Source organism: Lonchura striata, chromosome 12 (genome assembly GCF_046129695.1).
Source record: "Lonchura striata isolate bLonStr1 chromosome 12, bLonStr1.mat, whole genome shotgun sequence".
NCBI classification, from domain to species: Eukaryota; Metazoa; Chordata; class Aves; order Passeriformes; family Estrildidae; genus Lonchura; species Lonchura striata.
This window is the reverse complement of record NC_134614.1, coordinates 4,855,347-4,881,906: the sequence shown is the minus strand read 5'-3', so window position 1 is coordinate 4,881,906 and position 26,560 is coordinate 4,855,347. Positions and strand designations below refer to the sequence as shown.

The following is a 26,560-nucleotide window of genomic DNA, read 5'->3' as shown; positions in this document are numbered from 1 at the left end:
CCGCGGCCGGGCCGGGCCGGCCGGGCGGCCTGAGGGGACAGCGGGGCACGAGCGGCTCCTCCTCCTCCTCCTCTCACTGCCCCGCTGCCTCTCCCGGCCCGCTCCTCTGCGCCATCCCTGCGGCCGCCCCCGGTCCCCATCCCCATCCGCTCCCCGTCCCTTTCCCTGCCCGGCCCCGCTCGCCGTGGGCCGGCGGAGGCGGCGCCGGGGGGAGGCGGGCCCTGCCCGGGAGGCCGGGCCGAGCGGGGGAGTTTATCCCGCTGGAAGGGAACGGCAGCTCCCGCTGAGAACTGACAGCGCCGGGGCAGTGCGGCTGCGGGCACCGGCCCCGAGGTGAGGGCGGCGCGGGGCTCAGGGAGCCGCGGGCAGCGCGGGCAGCGCGGGCAGGGCCGCCGGGGTGCGGGGTGCGGGGATGCCTGGGTGCGGAGTGCCGGGGTGCGGGGTGCGGGGTGCGGGGTGCCGGAGTGCCGGAGTGCGGTGTGCCGGGGTGCGGGGTGCCGGAGTGCCGGAGTGCGGGGTGCGGGGTGCCGGGGTGCGGGATGCGGGGTGCGGAGTGCCGGGGTGCGGGGTGCGGGGGTGCCGGGATGCGGGGTGCGGGGGTGCCGGGATGCGGGGTGCGGGGTGCCGGGATGCCGGGGTGCGGGGTGCGGGGGTGCCGGGATGCGGGATGCGGGGTGACGACGTGCCGCGCTCCGGCCGGGGCAGCCCGGGCGCTGTGTCCATGGTGCTGCAGCGGGTGGCGGCGGAGGATGCTCGGCGGCGGAGGGGCGATGTCCCGCCCGCAGAGCCGGAGGTGATGGGGAGCGCGGATGGATGGGTGGATGCGCTGCGCGCCGTCCATCCCTGCCGCCCGTGCGGGAAGCTCCGCCAGGGCAGTGCTGAGCTCACCTGGCTGCTCTCGTAATGAATGAACAGCACCTTTTTTTTTCCCCCCTCAATTTCCCAATCGCAGAAAGTCGGGGAGCCTCTCACAGCCTGCAACAACTGAGATGCTATGTTGAAATATATTGTGTCTTGATGGCATGCCTCAGGTTCGCAGGAGCGTTTTGTAATCTTCCTGGTGTCATTTCTCCCCAGGGTATTCTGCAGCTAGAGAGTGCAAGTTCCTGTGGTGTTGTAACTTTGTGGCCCCGTGTACACACGACAATACTATGCTGACTTAACAGGGATGCGTTCATTAATATTAGTGATGTAAGGCTGGTATTTCTTGTGATCAAAAGCTCAGGGAATTACCAATTTCTGGATGTCCTTTGGAGTTTAGGTTCCTTTAAATCAGATGGATTGGTTTTAATTCTCCTTGAAATAACCAGGGGTTTGGATTTAGATTTGTGACTTGCTGTCCCATCTGTGAACAAGCTTTTGCTGTAGAGCACTGTTACAATGTTCCATTTAAAAATATCTATTTTCTGGTAGCAATTAGTCTATCATTTAATAAGTAATTTACCTTTTAAAAGGTTACTATGATTTGTTACTAGTTAACCAAAAATTCCCAGTGTACACCAAGCAATTGTGACATGATACTGAGTGCTCGCCTTTGAAAAGAAGTTTCATATGGTGTGCTCTCCTTAATAGCAGAATTTGGTGCATCAAGTGATGTGTTTGACATCATTATTCACTTTGGCTGTCACAAAAAAAAAAAATTGCTGCAAAAATTGCTGAGAGATTTAATTATGAGATTACAAGAAATCACTCCTAGCAGTGTGTTAAGGCATGTGGCACAATATAAGCATGGGCTTGTCAAGGGGAGAGAGAGCTGAAAAAAAATAGTTGGCACTGACTTTGAATGATAACCAATCAGAAATATAATATAAGGTATTTTTACACAGGCAGCTTTTGAATTTGAATGTTTTTAGGCATCAGTTTTGTAAAATATCTCACTAACTTGTAGTGGTTCAGAGATTCTGTACTTCTAAACAGCCTTAAGATGGTCTGTGTTTCTTAGAAATGCCAAAATCCTGGATAATGCAATGTATTTAACATCAGCATTCAATGAAACTTCCATTAGAACACAGAATATACAACTAATACATTTTTCTGATATAAATTTGTTTTGTATAATGAATCCTGAAATGAAGGCGGTGATATATTAGAATTTAGTTGAAGGATATTGAAGCTAAGCCTTTTAACCTTCCTTATGGGACTGATAAATGCACCCCTTATCAGCAGTGCTTTTGAATCTGACTCTTTTGTGAACTTTTAAAATAACCGTAAGTCCATTTCTAAGTTGATAAATTTAGGCATTGTTTCAATTACTTTTAGTGTAATCTCCTCCTTATAGTAATGGCTAATAAAATGAATTTTGAAAACAATTTTATTGTAAAAACAAGAAAAAATTAAAAGTAGAATGAAAAATCTGTCTTGTACAAAGGTGGACCAAATAATGAAAAGTAAAATTAATACTTTTTTTCACCTTGATTGGTGAGGACAACTTCAGGTTTTTTTAAATGTAATCTGCTCAGAGTGGAGTTGAATATCTTTCCTAGCCCTTTTCAGTAGCCTAATAGTGAATCAGTAATTGTGTCTATTTGATATTCAGAATCTGTGTTTCTTTTACAAGCTTTTTGACGAGGATTATTCCCATAATAATCACGCAGTAAAAGTTTCCAGTGCAGTTACTCAAGAGGAATCATCCTACAATTACAAATTCTCCATGAGTCTTTTGAAGTCTTGGATAAAATATTTTCCATTAGTTATTGCTACTAGGTTCATTTTTTAATCACTAATAGGTTTATTAAATCCAGCATGATGTTAGATGATAAGTGCTAATTATTTCATTCTGTATTTCTAGTTTTTTAACAGCAGGATCTGGTTTTCAGGTACTTTATGCCAAATGTTCTCTGTGTGTCAGCTCACTTTTTGTGAACAAGAGGAAGAGTTAGAAACAATCAAAAGCAAGAGAACATTGATGTACTCAAGTCCCACTCCTCACAAACGGGAGCTGGGGGTTCCCAGTAAGAGATCAATTTAAAGGACTTCATTTACAGAGTACCTGGGGAGAAAATCTCCTCCTTGCCCCGGCTTTTTCCCTGTGGGGGCTTTTCCAAGGCAGAATGAAAAATGGAAAAGCCGTAAGATTTGTCTTTGGATTGATATGAACCATCAATTGATTCCTACATTAAATGATAAACCTTTTCTATTTCTTTTGTCTATTCCCCCTTCCACTTTTTATTTTCCACAAAGGGAAGATCCCAGGGAGTTTTTCCAGTTGTGCTTTCTTTTAAATGTAGGGTAGTCCACTTTTCCCAGAGGTGCTGCTTTCAGGTTCCAGGGACAACGTAGAAAATGCTGGTGCTAAGCAAATTATCACCCTGGTACTCAGCCCTGTGGTGAGTGGGCTTGGGATACTCCCAAGTCCTGCAGGTATAAGGAAATAGGAAGGAGAAAATAAATGTGGCAACTATAGGAAATATTAAGTTTCTACTTCAGCATCAGCTCTTCTGCTGCAGCATGCACTTCCCTCTTCCTCCTGCTACAAAGTTGTCGACTCTTCTCACACTGCAGGGCAAATTATAATAAATCTGTCGTGGAGTTTTGCTCTTTAAATTTAGAGGGAAAAAAAAAAAAAAAGCAAAGCCTATTCTGCAGTCTTCCTATCCGGAAACTTTCGCAGAATTGAAGTCAATTTGATGATGTTCACATTTTTCTCCCACTCCACCCACACCTTCCATTATATTATTTGGCCTGTTTGCCCTCTCATAAACTGCTCTATAGAATTGAACTAAACAATGACATCATTCTCCAATTAAAATTCGTGATACATGAACTATATAGATATTTTTAATTACCTGTGTTGCACTAGTACTAAGCAGCCTAGTCAAGGCTGGGGCCATCTTCTTACTCAAATGAAATAATTGCCCCTGTCCTCAATACTGTGTGATCTGGGACATGAGAATGCAGAGTTCCCCATTTGCAATGGAGAAACAATGCAGGAGTGAGACTGAGACAAAAAATGAAATTTAAAATTTCAGTGTGTCCATTTTTTCTTGCAAGAGTAAATGATGCTGACAGTGTAAATAGATTCTAATCAGCATTATGACAGAAAAAGTTAGGGATTCGTGTAATAAAGATCCAAATTTGCAGAAAAAAACCACCTCAACTTCTAAGCAGGATCCTCTTTTGTTTACTTGGCAGTTTCTTAAGCTTTCCCTGGAAACAGGGGAATATCCCCCTTCGACAGGGCAGCAGAATGAACCACCTCCAGAGCCGGATTGGGAATTTCTGGAATGGGCAAGCAGGAGATGCTCTGTGGACTTGCATAAGCCACCCCCTTTCCTCATGACTAAGCAGATCTCCTCCATGCTATGCAGGCTGCACATTCAGGACAAAGTCTATGAATTCAAGTCTCTGAATCCCAAAGTCTACTCTGCTGGTTGATAATTAGCAATTCACAAAACACAAAGCTGCCACAGCTCTGGGGATGTATGTCCAGCACTGCGTGGGGTGAACATCCGTGTGGGGTTCTGGACACGCTTATAGGGAATATGTGTGTTGGGGAAGGGATTAACCCTGTGTTAGGAATGGTTTCCTACTAATCTCAACAGTGCTGAAAGGCTCTGTGTAATTTCTGATAACGCAGGATAATAAATATTAGGTAATATCCCAACAGAAAATACGCAGAATGCTCCACGCTAGCAAAGAAACTTCTTGGTTTAGTGGAAGATGCATAGACTCTAAAAAAGATATAAAAATCCCAGCTCCCTTGAGGTCAGTGGTGGATGTGCTGTTTCAGTAGGATCAGGTTTGCAGTGATAAAAGTGTAGTCCTCTGTACAGTTTGCTGCCTTGCAATTACTGCTGAATTCCTGCGTGGCTGTGGGTTTAGCATGCTCAAAATTGAGGGTCCGTCTCTAAAGGAATTGCTGCTTGCTCTGTGAGACTAAATGCCTGAAATTAAATAACCATGAGAGTGTATTACAGCTTAAGTCCTACATATTTTTCTTTAAAACTTGTGAGAAATACCAGTGTAGCAGGAGTGTATTCATCTGCCTTCTGTGTGATCCATTTCTTAAAATATTTCAACTCCAAAAGAAATACCAACATTTTGGTGCAGATATTGCAGTTGGTATTAGTTTATTCTAGACTTCAAATTAGGCATAGATTCTACTTTTGGTCTTCTAACAGCTATTATTATGCCCTTGTAAAATAGTCTACTTCGTGCTGCTTTACAGGCTGTTGGAATTTCTTGAGCTCCATGAGCATTGATCTCTTTCCTCTTTATCACATTTCCCTTTTCCAAGATCCTGGAATTTCTTATAGGCCTCCAGCTCCAGTTCCTCTAACTCACCTGTATGTATAAAATCCTGAATATGTGATTTACGTCAGTCAGACTTTCAGCTGTATGGAATATTTGTAGGGTAGGGCAGAGCAGTGAAAGTTTTCTTACTGCATCTGCCGAGTTTCAGCATTTACTTTGCAGAGAATTTCATATTTGCACAGAGCAGTCCTGCCCAGAATTATGATCTCGTCTTAAACTTTTTACACAATACATGATTACACCGCATTGCATAAAATGGGATTTTTTTATGCTATAATATTGCATGAGAAGTCCATAGTACTTGTGTGTTTGTTTAGATTTATTGAACAGAGAGGTTGTGTAACTGCTGTTAGTATTTGTGGCTGTGTAACAGCAATTTTGAAGTTTGAGAGGCTTTGAACTCAGGTGTCATCTGTGTACAAGCAGACTGAGGAACATTTTCACTCCCTGTGCTAGGGAAATATTTGAATATTGATGTCAGCTAAGTGCTCAGCCATGGTGCTGTGAGAGAGATGTCAGGCTACCAAAAGACTCGGATTGTTCCACCAAAAAAAGGAACTATGGAAAGAAAAATGTTAATTACAGGCTTTAACACTCACACCAAGATCTTCTAGTAGGGGTGGTCAGAAAAACAGGTTTTACTACCTGGACCTGGTGCTTTGTGGTGCTATCTAATATGGGGGCTTGTGGAAAAATGCAGCCACTTCTATTTACTGCCTTTCATAATGTACATATTTCCTCATGATAGGTTTAGGTCCTGACTTTTTATGTCTACAGTAAATAAAACTGAGAGTTTATCCTTTCATCTCGAATGTGTTTTCCTTGGAGTTGCTGTTCCCTACAGTGGTATTTCAGCTACAGTATTTTATGCTGAATCTCAGTTTTTAAGCTTCATGGAAGCATGCTATTATGTGGTACATTGCTAGATTGATTTTTAATCCTACCTATGAACATAAAAAAACAAGAAACCCAAATTTTATTTTCAGTTACACCCAGAGAAATCAAGCAAGATAAGCAAGTACAGAAGTACATGAGGGCAAAAGGTTGCTTTATTTACTTAGAGTTTATCTGTATTCTCTAAACTTATTCAGGACCATATTCACAGAGAAATTTTGAAGAGGCTGCAGCAGAGGGTCTCATTTCCTTCAGGATTAGTAAAAAATATACTATTTATTTGCTTTCTAGCAGTTATTATGTCTAAAACAAAGTTCTTGCACTGACTTAATGATGCAATGCTCCAGTCCCCCAGAAGTAACCAGCGATAGGGGATGGATTTATTTCATGGAGTCACTGGAGTCCTGCAAGGGTTTCACTGGTTTTCTTCCATGTTGTCACTCCCAGATGCCAACATTTGCACTTAAACTGCATTTCTGAGATAACTTGCTTGTACATCAAGGCATGATAACGTATTTGAGGTTTGAAATTATTAGGAATAGTAAGAAAAACAGGCAAGTGTTTAATTTCTTTTAAATATCCCATGGTATTGGCAATATAAATTGAGTTTTACAAATGAGTGCATATTTGGGGGTACTCATATGGAGATGCAAACTTTTTGAGTTTTGCCTAAAACAGGATTAGAGAATGTGGAAACAAAAGTTCTGCAAATGTGCTTTCACTTTCAGAATTTCCAGCTGTTGCTGAAGGTGGTTTGACATGATAAACAAGAAGAAACTTTAAGCCTTATTTGAAACAAAAGGGTTTCACATTAAATCAATTTTATGAATGAAATAAGCACCATTTAAAAGATGTATTTTTCTGCATTTGGTTTGGGTGTTTTTGCACTTACTTACAGCTATTGCCAGAATTGTTGAATTGGTCTGGAGTGGATTCTTTAATAAAGATCTCATCTAAATAGTGGTTGTTCATTTGACTACAGAAAACAAGTTTCCAAATTGGTGCTACAAAAATTTCAGGTCTTGAATTTCAAATAGGAAAAAAGGAAGTATTCAGGAATTCCATTGAAAGACTCAGAGGTTTTTACCAACGGTTTCAATGTATTTTTCATTACTAAGGCAAGGCAAAATAATTTTTAAAAAATCTGATGGAAGCTCAATTAGTAATTTCTACCGTGCTTCTTTGGGTTGTTATTATTGCTGTTGTTGTTGTTGTTGTTGTTATCATTATATTTAATAAATGTTACTGGAAGCAAATTCCAGCCCTGCTTTGCCAGCTTTTGGAACATTATTTGTGATGTGAGCTTGCCAGTTGTCTGAAACTGGTGAATTGTTTTTGTGACAGAGCAAAGAACATTAGGCCATGATGAACAGGAATCTCAAGAGGGTTCCTTGCACAGCTTCCTTTGGGCACTGCCCAAATTTTGTTGCCTGACCCACGTGTGGCCAACTTCTCCAGGATATCTATGTCCCCAAAATCTGCTTTAATGTCAGGCTTTTTGCAGGGATCCAACCCCTTGGATAAAACCCACACTTAAAATCCTTGCACTGCTTCAGGTTTTCAGACAGGGTAACACATCAGGTTATGCAAGCGGCATTCTGACACAGGTAATGACATTTGAGGAATTATTTTCTTAGATCAGGATTACTGATTTATTAAGAAATAGTGATTACAGCACAGCTGGCGTGGGCAGGAATTCTTGACAGTGCTTGAAGTACTGGGAAACCCTTCAGCATCAAGAACCCACTTTTGCTACAGCAGAGATATCTTCTTGTAGATGTCTTCTTGAAAAAACTTTGGCGATAAAAATTGTAATCCAAAAATAGAATATTAAAAATCCACATGCTTCATTTATATTAAAAAAAAAACCCACTTAGCAGGGAAATGTCAGAGTCCACAGTAACAGGTCCTGTTATGAAATGAGCCTCTCACTGTTTCCATTGGTATCTGTCAATTTTTTCATGAGTCACAGTTTTGTTGAGAAGGGCATTTTTTATGCAAGGGAAGAGTTGCACACAGCACAGCAGCACTGTGAGTTGTACATAATCTGCTGTTTCATCCTTCGTGATGTAACACTGAGGATGTGGAAGTCATGTGCACTTCTTGCCATTCTTTTATTTTTGTGCCAATTTTGAGTAGGTGAGAGATCAGACGAAAGCCCAGAAAACTGCTGTGTATTTTCTCAATTCTGCTTTTAAAAGATAACAATATTACCAGTGCCTTCCTCTTTTCTAATATTCATAAAACAGAATTTATGCAGAATAGGTGGAGTAATATGCGATATTAAGATTGGCTCTGGCTTTTTTAATCTTGTGAAATAGCAAGATTATCTTTAATCTTAATAGAGACTACTGGTGTGCAGTGTGATTAGATTAATTGCAGTGGTGGATTAGGGCAGGGATCGAAGGCCAGTGTGGGACTTTGGAGGCCCAGCAGAGCAGGGAGTTGGGAAAATGGGAAGAAGCTGTCCACAGTGAATATCAGGAAAGGAAACTAATGAATTAATTAATTAAAGGAAATTTCAAAGGAAGGCAGTGAGCAGATTAGCTATGCCTGCTGGATTTCTGTATTTGTTGGGCCCTTTTTATTTTTGCCAATGAAAAGTATTAAAAAGCGGGGGAATTCTTTAAAAAAATACAGATGTTCGAATTTCTTTCTCAAAGCCTAAAGTTTATTGTTGGAACCTTCTTGATTTTGAATTCTTCTCTCTGGTCTCTTATGAGATTTTCAGCTTTTCTTGGTTTAAGATATGCTGACAATGCCATAACGTGGTCTTTCACTGTATTTTGGCATCCTTGCTCATTGTTCTTTTTCTGCCCAAGTTCGCTCTGTTTTTTAAATCTAGCCTTACTTACGACTCCTCTGAGAACAGGAACTGTCTGATCTGCTAACAACAAGTGACAGCTTTCCTGTCACTGGGGACAGCAAGGCAGCAGCAAGGGTTGCTGCAGCCCGAGGTGAGTTTAGAATAACAATAACTCGTCCATAGCCCCAATTTTGTGTCCTGAGCGTGCCTCTGACGCAGGCTGGGCAGCAGATTCCTGTCTCCTCCCCAAGAACAGGAAGGCACAGCATAGAAAGCATGTGACAATTCTGAGTTTCTGCTCCAGCTTGACCCTTAGACATGAGGGTGACTCTTGTGTTGGCACTGATGAAAGAGCTGGACTGGCCATCTGCACAGAATGGCAAAGTTTAAATGTGAATTAAAAAAAATAATAAAATTTTAAATATTTTTTAATTTAAAATTTTTTATTTTAATTAAAAAAAAAAAAACCACAACAAATTTTGCTAAGTGTGATAACAGTGGGATCATCTCTCCCTTTCCTCCCCAAAGTTCTGAAGGGAGGAATAAAGGGAAGAAAAGAGCTGAGGTGAACAAAGGAAGAGAAAGTAGAGAGAGCCTTTAATTGTCCTGGAAGGCAAGCAGGAAAAGGCAAGGAGGAAGAAGAAATTGATGCAGGCATGGTTGCCACTTTCCTGACAATTACTCCAGGAAAGGCTGATGAATGTAGTAATTATACCTGGCAGTTACCCTGTGGAAGAAAGGGATTCTCTGGAGTTCAAAACAGCCAGAGTGATAGAGCACTCATTTAACTATGAATATGGAAATGAAATAAATGAAATAAAGACAATGTAGGCTAAGTACTAAATAGCACTGCTGTCTATTTCCAGAGTGTCATTTAAACTGTTATAGAGCTCCTGGAAGAAAACATCCTCTGAGTAAGAATTCCTGAAATTAAATCAGAGAAAAAAATTGAAAAATATGCTGCAGAGGGGAGGGTGGCAGTGGGAAGAGTTACTGACAGAGCCCCTAGGGTTTTCCTCCCTTCATCTTCTAAAAGCCATTCTTCAGAACAGGTTCCCTTACTTCCTTTGGTGCTGAGCAGCAAATCTGGTGAAAAGGGAATTTTCCTATACATCCATGGAGAATGTGGATTATCCTAAAAGCTGGGGGTGATTTTGAGGTGCCAGTATGTAATTCACTATTCCCAGAGTATGAGATGATATTAATATGAATAATTAGAAATGTGAATAATTAGAAATATGAATACTTAAAATTGCTTTCCAGTTCATTGCAGTATTGCCATTCTTGTATTGTGGAGTCTTGAAGCAGCAAAACATTTCCTGTGATTTTATGAGACATGAAGATGGATGGGAAAATGCCTCTGTTGGATGGCAACAGGAATTAAGTCTTTTGAGAATGGAACTTGTATTTTAGAGTTTTCCAACTGTGCAGGGGTTTCTGCACAGATATTTCACTGAAATCAAATTTGGGGAGAAGAGGTCAGTGTGTTTGTTAGTGCTCAGTGAAAGGATGTACAAGAGAAAAGCACTTTTGGTGAGATTTAGGAGAGTCCTGTTCATGTTCACACTGGGGCTGACCTTCCAGAGCAGTGAGAGCCCACCACGGGTGGTGGTGAAACTGGGAGCACAGGTAGGAGGAAAACCTGGTTCACAACTAAACAAATGAGTGCATTTGAGGAGAACCAAAACAAAACCCCAAAGCAGTGATGTTCCCCAGCCTCATGGACACCAGGGCTTGCACCCTACCAGTAAATCAGAGTCTGAATTTGGGCACAGGTGCAGAAGTGGATGGTTCCATGGAGACCTTCTTAGAACTGCCCCTGCTCCAGTTCTATTGCAGCTAATTAGAGCCATTCAATCACTTCCCTGGGATAATTTAGGAGCCAGTGGGGCCATGGACTGTTTGGAAGGGGCCATTTACAAATTGCCACCAGCTGGATCAAGGGACAAGTACGGCCAGAGTGGTGCCCTGGTGCCCTTCAGTCCATTGCCATGGAATAGCTGAAACACCTTCCAGGTCTGTTAGCAATCCTCTTCAATTTCTTCCTGCCCTGAGAGCAAGATAATCTGTGCTTAATGTTCCACTCCTAGATTTTTAGCTCCAAAAGAGGAGTAATTTTGAATGCGGAGATGTTTCCAAGAAAGCTTGTGGCACCCAGGACACAAATTGTATGTTTGGTAAAGTAGAGGTTGGAGTTTCATGAAAAGAAAAATTTCTGCAGGTCATTTTAGTTTGTGTTGTCTGTCCATTTGGCTGCTATGTAAATATATAAAAGAAATAAAGCCCAAAATATTTTAAATTACTCCAAATTTTTTTCTCACCCCAGTGCAACAAGTTACAGGACCTTGTGGCATGATGGCAAAATTCTTCTAGTTATTCATCTGTCCTGAGCAGATCTTAGTTCAATGCTTGTATATGATACAGTCACTGCTCTGAAAAATAATTTGAGTTTTTTATTGTCCTACTGTCTGTTCCAAGAGCTAGAGACAACATTGTAACTCACCTGTAAAGGATATATTACAAATTGTTTGCTTTGAAAATTCCTCCTGGCTCCAGTGAAAGCGCAGAGGGCAAACAAAGTTCTGAAATGTGTGCACAAGGTGTGAGAGAAGGGGGTTAGGCCTGGCTTTAATTCCTGTTCTGGTCCTTCAGGGCAGCCTGGGCTCTGCTCACCATCTCCTGCCTTGAGTGGGATTGCAAAGGACAGCAGAGCCAAGCCGCATTGGCTGATTTGCCCCAAATTGCATCAACAAATAAACCATAGAATTTTAATTTTGTGGTAATTAAATAGAAAGCATTTTACACAGAAGTGTAAAATCTAAAAGATGAATGTGTATTTTAACACCTGAAAATCTGAGGGCTAAAATATTTGACATTGTTGGCACTATTTTAAATTTCATTTCTGCCATAAAAGCTGATAAATATTTTAAGTGTTAAATTCTTTCAGCTCCATGATCATTGACTCAATTAAAGCAGCTGAAATTATCATGTTTTTTTGAGACTTAAAAAAGAAATGTCAAGAACTTTGTATGGGTGATTAAGCAGCTGAAGCATTCAAGAAGAAATACAGAATAAGCTATGAGATTTTTCAAAAAAATGATACATTTGCTTCATTATAACATTTGGGCAATTCAGAGAATCAAAGCACAATTTCAGATGAAAATTTTAATACTTTAACTTCAAATAATTGACTGACAACCTCAGAAACAGCAGAGAGGAAGAAGCTCTGTTTCCCTTTGTAAGGTATTGTCTAGAGTATGGGAAACTAGAGATGGGGAAAGCATTTTTATAGAAAAGACACCCCAGCACTCCTCAAGCAATTTTGTTACTCTTAATTAAAGAGGAATTTTAAAAAGAATTTTTAAAAAACAAAACTTGTCATTTTTAACCCACCTCAAACTGGCTAAACTGAAAGAGGGGGGATTTAGGTTGGATATTAGAGGGAAATTCATAATTAGGAGAGTGGGCAGGCCCTGGCACAGGGTGCCCAGAGAAGCTGTGGCTGCTCCATCCCTGGAAATGCCCAAGGCCAGGTTGGGCAGGAACTGGGACAGTGGAAGGTCCCTGCCCATGGCTGGGGTGGGACTGGGGGATTTTTGAGGTCCCTTCCACCCCAAACCATTCTGTGATGCTGTGAAGTCATCCCCTCCTTAGCACAACCACAGCTATTCCAAACTGGAAGAGTAATCCAGAAATGCAGAGTTCTGGGAGATCTTTTCCTCTCTTCTGAACCTTTAAAGCATGTTTTTCAAATTTCCTCCATCGACCTTGGAAAACCTGAGCTAAAATGGGAATTAAACCATAAGAATGGATATCTAGTATGTTAATATCAAATCAGAATTTTTGTATTTACCTGAGCTAAAGTGGAAATTAAACCATAAAAAATGGATATCTGCTGTGTTAATATCAAACCAAAATTTTCCAACTTCAATGGTTTGTAATAGGACTAAGAGTAACACAGAAGGAGTAAAAAAGCAAACATTGTGGGAATTATTGTGGTTGTTAAAAAGCATCACTCTGCCCTTATCCAAATAGTTATTTGAGCAGTAGAACCAATTCCCTTAGTTTCTTGTGGATATATATTTTTGGAATTCTTCATTTGGGTTTTTTGATTTTTATTTTTTTATAAGATGATCTCAAATTGTTGCACTTTCAATGGTGACACCAACAATGGTTTCAGACCTTTGTGTTCAAACTCCTCTACATTTTTAGTCAGTTCTGGCTGAAAAAAGCCAAGAGTTTCCAAAGTCCTTGGGATAAAGAGAAAGAGCCCAACAAAGACACGATAGGAGTGAATATTATAAGCTTTTTTTCTTTACAATGACATTGTCAACTGAAGAATTATTTTTTAATGCCCACTGAAATCTGGGACTTCTTAGAAGTTCCTCATTTCAGAATGAGGCTGGATCTGAGTATTTCACTACAGGGAACTGGAAACACCAGAAATCAAAGGGAAACATTTCCCTGTTGGTAAATCAATCATGGCTCCCAGAGCAGAAGGCCAAGAAAGGCATCTAAACACTTCCACTTTACTCCCAGCTACTTTGTCCATCTTTTGAATTTCCTCCCTCTGTATCTGAACCACGAGCTGTTATTCAAAAATTGTGTCAAATCATCAATTCACAGAGCCTGAAACTTTTCCAAGAGAATAAAAAAGCAGTTTGTGGCCTCTGGGAGAGTAAATTCCAGGGTTAATTTATAACTAAAGCAAATGTATCTATAAAAAGAAGAAAAGCTCCATAAGAAACACGTTAACAAATGACAAGAAGAAAAGAGGCTTGATAAAAGATATCAGGACTTGTTTGGCACCAGTGATTTTATGACTGAGGAATTCAATTATAGGTGTGTTGGGAGTAGCAAATCACAATCCTTTAAATTACTAATGGGAGACAAAGCTCTTTATCATGGCCTGAATGTGCTCGCATGAAATGTTCAGTCCTGCCCTCTGTAAATAAACTTTTAGTGCCTGCACTATGCATCTGTGTCAGCCCCGTAAAGCACATTCCCTGTGCCTGCTGAATCACTGCTCAAACACTGCTGGATCAGGAATGATGTTATCCATGAGATTCCTTCCTGTAAGCATGGCGTGTTCAGCTGGCCCTTTCTCCTGCTGTATGATTGTTATTTTTCTGGAGTGTGGATGTGCTGGCAGGGCAGCCCAGGCTGGGTGACCTCAGAGGGCTCCCAGCGATAGGCAGTGAATGCTATCACCGGGGGTTTGTTTGCTCTCTTGTTGGACACATGAGTGTCAGAGAGGTCTTGGGCTGTGATGCAGATAATGACTTTGGACTTGCCTAGGAGAGGCAGATTAGGCGGGGATCAATTGCAGATTAAGCCCTGCCTAGAGCCTGACAGTGAGGGAAGGCTGGCTGCTCCCAGCTCTGGGGGCAGTGAACCCATATCTCTTGTCAGCCCTGGAAGGAGGAAGGGCTGCTGCTGGAAATTCAAATTTACCTGGTGGGGAGATCCCCCTGCTCACGCTGGGGCAGGGAAGTGGAGAGCTCTGGTCCTGAGCCTTCCAGGCTGGAGAGCTGCAGACACGGAAACTCGTAAAGGCAGCGGCGCTGGTTTAAGGCTCCTTTGAGTCTTGGTGGGGTTTTGTTGATTTTGTCATTGCCATGACCTCCAAACCCTCCCTTTCTACTGGGCCATCGTTCTAGGAACGTTTTATGCACAGTGCCCACCCCAAACTATTAAGCCAGCCAGTTATACAAGAAGTAATTCACTTTATTTCATCATCACTTCCTTTTCTTCCTTTGGCATCCTTATAGCTGACAAAAAATGTTGTTTGCCTAGCAAAGGTTCAATGCATAAAGCTTTCACCCTGAATATCCATAAAGCAAAACACGTAATTTCTTTTGGTCATCTCTTTATTGACCAGTGGGTTTTACTTTTAATGAGAACATTATTCTCTCCTAAATAAGAACTTACTAAGTTTTTGGATTTTACCATCCTGAGCATTTGAAAATTTTAAAATATAAGCAACATCATTCAACTTCTGGTTATTTAACTATCTTTGTTGATTTCATTGACATAGAGGCAGAAAGACTAAGAAGTGTTGGAGTATCCCTGTCTTAAACTATTAAAAATGTTTATTATACGTAATATATAATAAGTATTTAAAAGCTGTGATTGGTAGCTGGTAATCAGCCCATAGCACTAATTAATTAATTTTACAACCTCCTGCTTTTAGATCAGGTTCATGAAGTCCTAAGGAAGTGTGTGAATTTCTGAGACAGAATATATATTGTAAAGAGGAAAAAGCAGTGCTGTAGAGGTAGATATTCCACACAGGAATAGGAATGTGCTCCAGAAAGCCAGTGCTCCCCTGATGCCCTGAATACAACTTCTCAGGCCTTAAAACTCCTCACAGTTTACTCTCAGATGACACTGAAAAAAAAAAAATTTAAAAAAAAAAAAAAAAGGTGAAAGATTCAGGGAAATACCTTTGTTAAAATTCTGAAGTTTTTTGGTTAACTCCCTCTCAGGCTCTAGGAATGCACTGGATGTCTGTCAAGCCCACAGGGCTGTCCATGCTGCAGAAGTGTATGAATTTGTCTCTATGCAGAGCTGCCATTGCTCTTTTCCTTATCTGTGAAGGAAACACAGCAACTCCCCCTGGGGAAATTTCATCTTAACTTGATCTTAAAATAAAAAAAAATCAAGGGAAAGGTCATATCCTAATAAGCTGTGCAAATCTAAATTCCCAGGGAGCCTCAAAATGACATTGCATGACTAGGGCATTAACAATTTTCCAGCATGTATTTTTGAGCAGCTTACAATAGTGGTTTGAACATCCCAGAGCAAATAGCAAAAGCAAGACACAACTGGCAGGATCCAAGATCCGCCTGAGCTGTGATTCACAGCACGTGGCCCACTGATAATCCAGGGGAGCTGACAAACACAGCGGAATTGGCAACTTTCTCTGCTTCCATTGAGATGGAGATCTCAGGAGGAAGCTTCTTATTGCTCACTCCATGTGTTATTGTGATGTCAGGATCAACAGTTTGCACTTTCCCCCCAGTCTCAGATGTCAGAGCAGCGATTCCCTCCTGAGGAAGAAGGGGGTTCTATGGTACCCACATGCTCTGAAAGGAGATTTTGGGGTTGTTCAGATATTGAGCAGGAGGCCCAGCACTCCTGTTCAAAACAGATGCTGCCATTGCTGTCCTGCAAAAGGTAAATTAACTGCTCTGGTGGAAATTTTACAGCCAGGTTCAAATGAGACAGTATTTATCTGCAGATTACCGTGTCTGACTCAGTGGCCATATATAGAGAAACCTGTAAAAAATAATCCATAGTTCTGAAATGAACCAAGCCCACTAGCACACCAGAAGCAGTTCAGAAAATCAGAATTAGACCAATTTCTAGTTGTGTTACAGAGGTTTCAGCAGCCCATCCCCTGTGTTGGGAAGGTGTGCCATGAGTTCAACACTGACTGCTTGGAGCCCAGTAAAAACCTGTCTGCTTTACAAATATTCTGGTGTTTAGCCTAATTTGGGATGCTGTATTGATGGCAGAAAGGGAAGTGAGAGATCAGCACCAGGCTCTACATTCACAGCCCTGGCAGTTTGGGTGGGTGGAATGGAATTAGATCATTGCTGTGCTTTTTCCCATCCTGGTCATGTCCCTCTACACCAGGCACGTCACTGCTGGTGAAGAGTCACCAGAGCTGCTGCAGAATTGCTCCTCACTTTGCACAGAGTGCAGGGATGAGGTTTAAAGCAGGTGTTCTCACTTTGTTAGCAAAGGGCAGGAAGGGAAGGGTGTGGGGAGCACTCAGCTGCTGGAGACCCCTTCTGATCTCGGGGACTGCAGCTGATCCCAAAGTTCCAGGGGCAGTTTAGCACCAGGAGAGTCTTACTGATATTCAGCGCTCTGTTACACTCCTCCTGGCTGGATGGAGCCCAGGTGTCCCTTCACAACTTGCTTCTTGGTGATATTCCCAATAGTATTTTAATAGGATTCTTTTTAAACACGGCTGGATCATTAAAGATATCGACCATTGGCATACAGAAATTTGTAACTTCTGAGATAGGTTTGGCAGCTAAAGAGAACTGAGGCCAGTAGAAAGTGCCAGGAGCTCACCCTCAGTTGACATCAGAGCCACATGTTTGGCTGTTCACACGCCTGCTTGAGAGGTTACAAAAAGTCACAGCAGTGACTTTTAGTTCCTCACACCAAACTTGCTTGCCTAGAAGAAGACTCTCCTAAAAAGAAAAATGGGGTTAGGACAGTAATAATTTATTGCAAAGTTAACTCGTGGTATTCTGGCCCAATTGAAGATAAATTACTGATTTAAAAATAAACCAATCCAGTTATCAAATATCCAAGAGTCTATGGGCAAAATTGTAGTGTGTGATTTGTGGTTTGTGTGTGAGAACGGCACATGTATTTAGATTAAAGAAATATACTTACACATAATTATTCAAAATAGCACTTCTCAGGAAGTTAATGAATATATTTTTCAGTAGGAAAAAAAAAAGGCAAGAAATCAGCTATCAATGTTATCAATCATGGTATTTAACTCTACATTTTTGGCTTGAATTGTGGCATATCCTTGTATTTGCCACAACATGAAACTGAAGTATTTGCTGTTAGCTGCCCTCTTAGGTTCCTTGCAGAAGAAATTCCTACAGCAATTTAAATATAGCAAAAACCAAGACGATGACAAGAACACATGACAGAGAAGGGAACCGAAATTTTCTCAATCTCTTTCTTCCCCTCTTCTTAATGCTGTTAAAATTTAACACAGCTGCTTTGCTGATACCACTATTGTTAATGTTGCATAACCCTATAATTATTAATCTTTTTGAAACACTGATAGAAGTTGATTATACACTTTTCTCCTCAAGTAAAAGCAGCCAATTCTGTCAAAGAAAGGATGGCAGCTCAGGTTTTTAATGACAGCAGGTGAGTTTCCATAAGCTGGGATATCTGTGAGTTGTCACCTCAAGTTCAGAGTTCCAGAGGATTCCAAATCCACGGGAGCAGAGGTGGCTGGGGCATGCTGAGATTTCCACTCTCTGCACAAGACTTCTGTGTAAAATACAAACTACAGGGGCTTTTCTGGTTCGCTCAAGCATTGGTAGGTGCTTTCCAGCTGCAAACACATCTCCAAAAATGACTAGTTAGGAGCAGCTGTATTTTTAACAGAATTGTTAAAAATAGCAGAATTGTGACATTAGACAGAAATAGCTTTCTCCTGAACTGCTCTTAGCCGCGGATCCTCCGCTTTCCGTTTGTATCCTCAAGTGATGTCACTTTAGTTCTTGGACATTTCTTGTCAAAAATAGCAAGGCCAGTTTCCATCCTCCTGGAGCAGAGTGACTGGGACAGTGGCAGTGGCCCTGTGGGTGTCACCTGCCACGTGCTGACACTGTGTGTCAAAGATCACCAGTATGGAGAAGAATAACATCACACACAGTTTTTTAAATGCTTGGTTGATTGCAGAGGCAAGGAACAGTAGCAAAAGCCGTGGAATTCTGTTTATTGGCAGACACATATATTTTATTTATTTATTTATTTATTATGGATATTCTTTTATATTTATTTATTTATAAATAAATATATTTTTATGTATTTTATAGCTATTATTCCTTTATTTAAACTCATATTTAAGCACATATTTAAACAAATATGAATACAAACAGCCCCTGCTTTGAGGATGAGGGACACTTACAGGAGAGACAGGCAGCTCACAAGTGCAGAATCATTTTCCACACCTTGGCAGGTGAAAATGTTTGTTCCTTCACGGGCAATTTCCATGGGGGTATTGGAAAAAAATTTACCTCAAAATAGACAGATTGACAAAAGTAGGAACAAATCACATCAGACATATTCTTAGGATATTAATAATACAGAGGAAGAATAGCCAAACAGAAAACAAGATCAAAGAAATTTCTTCCTTTTAGTTTTCAGACACATTATAAAATCCAAACCATGCCAGATACCTTATTAGAAAATACAGTAGGTTTTTGAAACTGTAACAAAGTCAGGACTTTGTAGAATTTCCCATTAATGTATCATTATGCAGGTTATATTTAAGTTCTTTTTGAAGTGCATTAACGATTTTGAAATTAAATAAAAGATGAAATCGTGTTCTTTCCCTACAAATATTTTGTCTTTTTTATTGTTATAGAAGGGCTGCAGGGGGAATATTCATCTTTCAGTTCAGGATCAGACAGCACTCCCTCATTGTGTTTTCAGTAAGTCCCTTCTGTGTTCTGAAGAGAATGGTATCTTGGGGTTTTTTTCCCTTGAAAAGTACATTTGGAAAAGAATTCCATATTTCCATCAATTCTGGGCTGTGTTGCAGTGGGGCTTTTCTCAGAAAACTGTGAGGGGTGGGTGGCAGGAGGATTCAGGTCCCCTTCTTTTATTATCATCTAAAGTTGATCTGATAATCCCCTGTCTGAGCCATGGATTGTGATATTTTCTTTTTGAGTGGTAAAGGGGGTTGCATTTATTGATTTCAGATGGCAGGAAGGGAAATTACATCACTGAAAACAATTTGATTTTCCCAATGTATAAAGTGACATCCAGAACTACTTGGAGTTTGGTAGGGAAGCTGGCTATAAACTTATATTGCCAATATTATAAATTATTACATCACAATATTAATATTATAATATTAATGATAATTATTTCGTTTAGAACTCAAGATGAAGCAGTTCTGTTCTGGGGCTTTCTGGTATCATTTCTCCACAGTAGCTCAGATCCTGGGTGCTGAATCCGAGGCTGTTTGGATTTTGTTTTCTGCTGCTCAGTAGTCACTATAGTTTCAGGTACCAGTTTGCACAAAGTTTTTCTGAAGTATGTAAACCAGAAAAATCCTAATGAATTTCCTCTCTTTTTTGGTGAAAGTTAGAAATGAAAAAGGAAGTATGTTGGTGCTAACAATTCCCAGTTTTTATAGTTGATGCTTTAATATTCTTTCTCCCAGTTTGCTATTATTTAGTCAAGCACAGGCTTTAAAATTAATATTTCTAATAACAATTCTCAATGCCTAATTTCCTTCAGAAATTCCCCACCTATTTTTCTTCTGGAATAAAACACTGGGCACAACGTTAGTTAATATTGTATTTTATATTGACCCCCCCAAAAAAAGAAGAATGAGGAAGATTCTCCTGAAGGTTGTACTCTAGCAGAAGACTCACAGTGAACCTGTTGAAGGCAACTTAAACCTGGAGTGGAACTCCACATTAATTTCCTGGTGTTCATGAAATACTCCTCAGAGTGTTGCAACTACACTTAGAGCAGCTCACCCTCCCTGTGCCCCGTGCCCACGCTCCCAGCCTGAAGCCACCTTGACTCCAGGACAGCTTGAGAGCTCCCTGGAAAAAATCCTGTTCAGAAAGATGGAGCACATGGGAGGCAAAGAACATTGATCCAAACCTGTGATAAGCACCCAGCACTACTGAGAGCAATCGCTCTTGAATCACATGTGAAAACATGTCAACGTGCTTCAGCTGGGAGATTTTTGGAGGGTCAAAAGTACAGCAGTCAGGTGACAAGGGATTGCTCTGGTGCTGAAAAGTGGCTGAGCAGGTTGGATCTTTTGCAGTTCATACAGCTGAGAAGGTTAATTTTATTTTTTTTCTGCTAATTTAAAAGATGAAAGAGATCATTTGTGCAACAGATGATAGGTGTGCAAAAGTTCATGTGTGTTTATCATTACATTATTTAATTTGAATAAATTACTACATTATTTATCATGTGTATTTATCATTACATTATTTAACCCTACTCAGTGTAGGGTGGGAAGCCTGCTGTTGGATATAGTCAATTTTGGGGGGTCCTTTTTACTTTCCTGGTGTTCATCTTGTCAGAATAATGTTGGGATGCCACCTCTGCTTCCCCTCCAAGCTTAGGAAGGTGTGCTTGAAGCATTTCAGCCCCTAATGAAAATACCCTTCAATAACTGTGTGTAAAAAACAAAACCTGATGATCCCAAATAAATTAAAAATAGACCAAGCCAGTTATCAAATATCCCAGAGTCTATGGGCAAAACTGTAGTGTATGCTTTGTGATTTGTGTGTGAGATGATGAATTTGGGGGGCAGCTAAAAGAGGAGTGGTGAATGTTCAGCCCTCTTTGGTGCTATTGATCTACTCTCTCAGGATTTGGTGCGTTTGAATTTTCTTGCCATCACTCACAGTGGCTGTAGAGGCACACAGAGCATTATTTTACACTGGATGTACAGAAATTCTATAGAATTCTATATAGGAAAGTGTATTTGCTGCTTCACTGAGCTCTCTGTATTTAATGCAGAAATGCTCAGCATGTTTACATTCATGAATGAGTTTTGCAACATGGTGCTTTTTCACTTTTACAACTTGGTGATTGTCCAACAGATTAAAGATTTTGCCAAAACCCAGCACTCAGTCAAATCATGTGGGCCCTCCCTCCAGTCTTGCTGTATTCAAATAGTTTTTGCGTTTTGAGTGTCGGGAAGACGAGAATGTGATGGAAACTACTCATCCCGATAGGAGAGAAGCATTTTTATGGATTATTTGCAGTGTGTTTGACTGCCAGGAAAACTTTAAAAGTGGGATTTAATTCAAGGAATGAGTTTAAATTCATATGGCATTTTTTTTCCTCCTCCTCCTCCTCCTCCTCCTCCTCCTCCTCCTCCTCCTCCTCTTCTTCCTGTGGGAGTATTCAGTATTCTGCCATGGCAGGGAACTGCATTTAGGATATTAATGACTGTATTTCACCCCAGTCCAGTTGTATGCCTTATTAGCTCATCTCTTGGAAACAATACTGAAGTTTACTGTCTTGTGAACATTAAAAAGCACTGACATGACAGAGTTTGAGGAGAGAAAAAAATCCCAGTCTTCTCACCAACAGAAATCTGCATCCCTAAATTCCCTACTACTACCACATGGATTGAGAAAACTTGATGTGGTTATTTCAGTATTAAAATTACAAAAATTCTTCAGGGTTAGTATCAAAGTTATCCCATATAGAGTGTTTTAAAATAAGAAGATTAACTGGATAAGGTGCATGTAACATTTACTATGAAAGTTATTAACATTTCAAAAACAAGTGCAAACTTTGTGTTCTGAATTCCATAATGGAGTACAACCATTTAAAATTCCATACTAAATTGATACCTCAGCTGTTAATTATTGGCTAAGCACCATTTCCAAAGAATGGAGTCTATTATTAATATATTAAACTGCATTCAGAGACACGCTGATAATGACCTAATGAAACCAGATAAGCAGTGGAGCAGGAGACTGTCCTGTCAATAGCTCACACAGGTTTGTGCTCTGCCACGCCACCTGAAACCCTGAAAATCAAACTTTCCCACAACACACCATGTGTGAGCACAGGATAAACCAAATAAATGTTTTTGTGCTGCACTTGAAGGCTTCAGCCAGAGCTGCTCCCTATGGAAACATCAGCAGGCTGCTGGATGACGGTGCCACTGGGACTTTGTGGTGCTGGGAGTTTATTTGATTAACTCTGGGCACAGCCTTGCCACTGGAACAGTCGTTTTACACAGGAAATAGGGTGTTTTATGTGCCCCTAATTTCTTATAGATGTGTGTTACGACACACATTGATTTATCTGTGTGTAGGAGATGTAATTTAATCATGTATCTTAGCTAAAGAAGTCCTTTCTTAGCCAAAAACTGAGTTTTTAAAAGTGCTTAACTTTAGGCAGGTGTTTTGATGCCATTAGCACGAATGCAACATTCAAAATGAGTGTTTTGCTCAGTTTTGACCCAAACACTGAATTTCTGTCGAAGCTGGAAAACTTTCCATTGTCTTCAAAGCAAGTTTGATTCCTGAAAGCACAGTCACAGCTCATGCAGATGAACCTTCTGGATGGATCATTTACTCTTAAAATACTTTTAATGGCTGATATGGTGGTTTTTAATTCTATTAATTTCTTATATTGGTAAAACTTTTGCTAGACCCAGCAATAAAAAGCCTGCCCAGTAGAAATAAATGCCAATTATTAAAGTATGTTGAGCCCTGGAGCCAAGCACAGGCCTGAGAATGTTCACACTCTTATCAATTGAATTGTGTGCTGCTGTTCCAGCTGACAAAGCCCTGCTATCTTGTGTCCCACACGGCGTTTTTGGGGATATTTTAGAATCAATGACTTCCTTCAGCCTGGGGAGGCACCTCCAGGGCTGGAGCAGACCTTCCCTCAGCTGCTTGCCAAAGGGGGCAAAGGGCTCTCCCAAGAAGTCAGCCCTTGCTGATTACAAAATCCAAAGTGATTCATTGCCTGTCTATCAGGATCCTATTTTAAATCACAATGATTCATAGAGAGCAACGCCTACATTTTATATAATGAGGCAGTTTTACAATACTGCCAGCACAAGTCAGGGACGTGCTGCTTGTTTCTGCTTTCCTCAAATCCCTCAAAACCAACAGGAGCCACATTTCACTTCTACTGAAATTGGAAATGCCAATTTATGGTCTCGGCCCCTCAAAATCCTACAGACATTTATTCTGATTTTATATTACCAACCAGATGATACCTTATTTTTCAGATTTTTATGCTTCTGGAGGTGTATTTTTTCCCTTTTCCCCCCTCTTTTTCATTCAAAGAAGCAAAATAACAATCATCTCTATTTTGAGGAGCGGAAGAGATTTTTAAGACATTTTTGAACAAAAGGCATTGGAAGAGAAGCTTTTCTTCAGGATTACTTTTAGTTTTGGCACATGGTGCCTCACAAAGCATGACTGGAGCTAGGAAAGTGCAGTTTCTCTGCTCAGGGATTTCTAAGAACAGTTTGAGGATCCTTTCCCACAAACTTTGAATCTGATTTAACAGAAATTATCTCCTCATCTCCTTGTTCTGCCAGTGCTGTGACCACAGTAGAACATTTTATTTCTCTTGTAGTCAGATTTTACCACCAGGAGTCCAACTCTGTCACTTCCAGAAATTTGTAGCTAAGTTCTCCATGATTTTGAAGTGCTTTTCCTTTTAAATCTGAGCAACCTGCCTGTGAGTTTTCAGAACCATAAATCAGTATTTCTTATACAGAAATTTCCCATTGTCCAATGTTTTTGATTTCTATTTAAGCTCCTTGCAATCAGTTTCTTTCATACCCTGGAATAATCTGGAGTTTTGTGGCTCTCTATCCAGTATCAGGATGCAACAGACCCAACATTAACAAATTAAAATAGGATGGGAGAATTTGTAGCATATCTGAGTAGCCTGTGGCATTTTTGAACTTGTTTCTCATTTGCAATTATATTTACAAGAGTTTATGTTGCTGCAAGGGTATAAAATGCTGCTATTCCAAGTAACCCAGGCCATTTGGTGTGAATTCCGTGAAATAAAAAAAAATATATTTAACACTAAACAGCTCTATTATTCCCTGAATGGGCTTTTCTTCCTTGTTTCTATTAACAACTGCCTCTTAAACATTGTAGTAAATTTTATGGACTGTGCTTTTACTGAGCACAGCTTGTGGTTATAATTCAGCTATAGGAATAAAATACATTTCCCACTGATTTATGAGTTGCTTTTTTTTTGGCCTTTCCAAGTGTTTGGATTTATACAGTTTCTCCTGGTGTTTTACTGTGTAGCCTGGCTGAGAGGATGAATGGATTACCTTTCCCTTTACCCTTTATTTGGCTTTTTGAAGGATGTGGCTGCCACAGTGTTCTGCAGCCCTTGCACCACTGGGATTTTTGAGCCATCCAGTAGTGGTCAGAGTGGGAGATGGGGCAGCAGTGAGCATCCCCAGCAGTGTTTTTGTTTTCTGGACCATCCAGACTGCTCAGACTGGGAGATGGGGCAGCAGTGAGCATCCCCAGCAGTATTTGCAGGTGTTTCTGGGTTTTCTGGCACACTTTGAACATTCCACTCAGCCCCAGGTCGCTGCTTTTCCTTTTGCTCTCAGAATTTGTGCCCTGTGCTGGTTCTGCAGGTTGGACAGTGGGTGGGAGAGGAGCCTTTCTTTCCTCAGCTCCTGCCCCTCCTACTCACTGATTAACCCTTGAGGTGTGCCCTGGGCTGACAAAGCCATTTGCTCCAGAACCCTCCACTTGTTTTATTGATTATAACACCGAGTGTTTATTCCATTCTTTCCAAATTTATTCTCTGTGTGGCTTCTTTTGGAGATTTTCAGGTGGACATGTCAATTTTTTGGGGCCATTTTTAGATGGCTTCAGAGCTGGACCTGAGGAACAGAGAAGAAAATGTCATCCCATGTGCTTGGAGTCAGCAGTGCTTTTAAAGTCATCAATGTTAAAAAATGCCATTGTCGGTCATTTGTGAACTCCTTTTTTCACTAAGTTACTTCTTATTATTATGGAGCTGCTTTGACACCCAACATTTGCTGGAGACACTGGGTATTTTCTTTGTTTTCACTGCTAAATTAAGGCAGGGGGAGCTTTTGTTTGCAGTTCTTTAATTAAAACAAACCCATACAAATTTCCTTCTTCTGTCCTGTAGTGAGGTCAGTTTTCATTCCTGTAAGTGTTTTGATAAATTCATGCTTGGAAAGGAAATTCCCGTGTCTGGTGAGGCAGAGGTGCCCCCAGGTGTGTGCCTGGCTCCCGGCTGGGTCGAGGGGGGCAACACTGTGGCTTCAAAAACCCTTTGAATTTGCAATCAAAAATGTAGCAGTGCCTATACTCTCAGTAGCCTGGACCCTTCTCCCACATCCATAGTGGTTTCTAATGTGCCATTGCTTTGGGAACTGGTTGCTTTGGATAACTATTTTAATCCTACCAATATTGCTGTTCAGTGTGTTTGCTCATCATCACATCATTGAAACATTTTTTGCTTCATTCTAACAATGTTTTAAGTGTGCGTGTGGATAAAACAAAACAAAAAAAAAATCTTTATATCTCTCCTTTTAAATAGTAAAATATTCTGTAGTGGGTTTTTTAAAGCAAGGCTTTATAGGGATTTTTTTGCTGTTTCTTTGCTTTTCCCGCTGCAGTTGGCAAAGCACTGATTTTGTCAAACTCAGAATTTGGGGCATCAGCCACCAAGGCTCTTTTTCCATCCTTTTTGTGCTTGTTTGTTTGTTTAGGAGCATCACTGGCTGTGCCAGCAGAGTTCTTGGAAAGAGGTTTTTTTTAGTTACGTTGTGCTCCCTCTGCTGACTCTGCAGCAACAGGACACAGAGTTTTGCGTCCTGTGCTGGGAAATGGGGGAAAATCGGGAATCTGCCCACCAGGAATGTGGGAAACAGCAATAGGCAACAGCTTGAGTCATTGAAGAAATTCACAGAGTTTGGTAAATCCAAAACAAAATGATCTTTGCTTGATACAAATGCTGTATATTAGATAAAGTCCATTATACTGGCAGTTCTATTAGTGAAAAATATATAATTTTCGTTATTGAGGAAGGTATGTCCTAAAGATGTAAAGCTTAGAGCTCCACTGTACCCTGCCAGAAACAGGAACATTCAATATCTGTGAAGTAATCCCACAGCTGCTGAAGAGGAGAGATGTTTTATGGACAGCACAGAGAATGGAGGGTAGGGAGGGAAGAAAATGTTCTTTCACTGGAAAAACAGAGAACTGAGGCAAGAATCTCAGGTGGGTTTTGCCAGGAAAAAGCCAATGCAGTAAGGTATGATTTTCTCTCAATAACTGAAATTCATTGGTCCCTCACATC

At 40.8% G+C, this 26,560-nt stretch overlaps 1 protein-coding gene across 1 annotated transcript in view; it reads left to right on the top strand.

Moving 5' to 3' along the window:
• The first annotated feature begins 266 nt into the window (after positions 1-266).
• Positions 267-26,560, top strand: part of PPARG (peroxisome proliferator activated receptor gamma) — a 50,477-nt gene continuing 24,183 nt past the window's right edge. The window contains exon 1 of the mRNA XM_077786013.1: positions 267-333. The gene's annotated coding sequence lies outside the window, so the exon portion shown is untranslated. The remainder of the gene's footprint in view (positions 334-26,560) is intronic.